Genomic DNA, 2,495 nt, shown 5'->3' with positions numbered 1-2,495 from the left:
ATGAATACTATGATGAAAGAGTCAAGGTATTCATGAAATACTCTATTCATGATATCCATTAATGCATCAGGCGCATTATTGAGACCAAATGATATAACTAGAAACTCGTAATGACCATAACGGGTACGAAAGGCTGTCTTTGGGATATCTCCAACCCTAACCCTAAGATGATGGTACTCTGAACAAAGATCAATCTTTGAGAAGAAATTAGACCTTTTGATGAATTTTAATCCCCTTGGTGGGAAAGTCCATTTTCAAACCTAGGATTATTTCTTATTTCAATACTAATTGTCCTTGAAAAATTCTTCTCAGCTTTCCTTGACCTATTCCCTGCCCTAGAATGCTTCCTCGTCCTGTCTTCCTCCAATTGTTGGACACGGACCATAAGCCTGGAAACGTCCATTCTATCATGCTGCATAGATTCCCTATACTCCTCCTCGAGATTCTTAACAATCTTAGATCTAGTGTAAACGAGAGGATTCACCCTCGTGAAGTCCCTTAACCTGCTAGCTATGGTGCTGGAAGGTAAGTTCTCCGTTGAAACACCTTGTAGCTCTGCCAGGGCTGTCATAGCCTGGCTTGTAAAGTGACGGATTGCGCCATCTGTACCAAGGTTGTCCTCATTTCTCCATCTATCAACCAAGTTGGGTTAACAGGCTTCTCCATTCCAGCAGCTGGAGCCTAGGTAGGAACTTGATTTACCCAAGTAGTTGCTCCTCCTATCTCTCCACCTACATTTCTCCTCTTATTCAATTTTTTGTATCTCAAGAGTTGACGTTAGATATGCTCTTATCACCAAGAAATTAGACATTAGAGAAGGAAGGATAAGATCAGAAGAAGGAAATTTTCCTATGCATCGTGTAGTCTCTAATTCAAAATAGTGCTGCACTTCACTACCGTGACTTAGAAACTACTCAATGTGGTTGATGTGAACTTATTATCCTTAGAATTTAAACTACTGCTTTGATACAAACTTTGTCACGATAAGAATCTAGACCCCAAATGAGACTGGCACGTTGACCTATCAGAGGTCCTAGACAAGCCATCATACGTCATCGCTACTTCATCTAGGTTAATTTTAGTGGAAAATTTAAACTTTCTGTTACTTAACATTCATATAATACATTCTTCATAAACTCATAAATGTTCACAATCAATCATCTATTATTAAGATCATCAATTGAAAGAAATAATTCCATACTGCATTAAGTGTATACTTGCAAAAATGGCACCAATACAATGTCAGAAATAAGATGAGATAGAAAGGCTAGTGGAACATACTCCACTAACTCAAACCTATATCTAAGCTAGAATATAATGGTAAAGAGCCTTCGAAAGCATGAGGTACTACCAAGTCCGGATGAATGCTTCACGTCCGTATAGCTTCAGCGTCAATCTGTAAGCTCTAACGTTCACCTGTGCCTGCACCTAAAATGTATAGTTATATGGGATTAGTACACACTTGTACAAAGTATGGGAATATGAAATCACACACCAAGGAGATGTATGATTAAGAAGATCTCTTCCCTAACGATATGGATTATGGAGACCCAAGTCAGTGGACTTGAGAAATTCGGATTCAGAAAGTCATGCCATTACAGTAACATCAATCATCATACGTATCATATTGCACACCTCTTATAATGTCTTACACATACCAAACAACATATTGCATATAGCAGATAACATCATTCATATTATTCGTTCATAAGATATCAGACTTTGGAATCATGGACTTGACATCAACACTTCCAAAAAATGAGGGCTCAACAAATGGAACCTCAACTAGGGAGCCTTCTTTAGCAAACAAAGAGTTTATTACATTTATTCATACGTTCTTCAATTCATACATTCGTAAGATAGTGTAAACACCAGTTATACCTAGGATGTAGTTTAAGACATTCATCGAGTTCGTTGTGAAATGATCAAGAATGACCTAGTGTCATTACTTAATTCTAGATCACCTTTTGATTATCCTTTACTAACATGTTTGGTATAATTAATTTCATTATGTGCATCATTTGTGGTTGGCCTCACTTTAAAGGACATAGATCATGTGACAATCATGAAATCCAGTGTCTGTCCCACACCAAAAAGTGGTCGAATAACTTGCCAAAGTGACCAAAAAAATGATAGCGTATATAGAGGATTGAACCCTGCTAGATCCCTATATTGTCAGTATAGGTTAAAAGATTAGGAGATATAAGGAGACTCATACCCAAGAAGAACCATACCCGGCATGCCGGACAGTCGCATCTCATGAGAGTTACGTGAGTTTCCGCCCTTCCCAAACGAAGGCATCACCGCTCATAGCTAGACTATCGGTGCTCAGTATAAAGTCGCATTACATTCAACTCATACATCATGGAATTTGGCTTCTAGCATGAGGTCATCATACCTTATTCGATGATGTTTTATTTCATCATTATTATTTAGTGTTTATTAACTTCAGTACTTTCATTAGAGTGGTCATAGAGACTGTTCTCTTCATTATC

The sequence above is a fragment of the Solanum lycopersicum genome, chromosome 3, assembly GCF_036512215.1.
Source record: "Solanum lycopersicum chromosome 3, SLM_r2.1".
In the NCBI taxonomy this organism is placed as follows: domain Eukaryota; kingdom Viridiplantae; phylum Streptophyta; class Magnoliopsida; order Solanales; family Solanaceae; genus Solanum; species Solanum lycopersicum.
The sequence above is the reverse complement of the archived record's forward strand: the minus strand, read 5'-3'. Positions refer to the sequence as shown.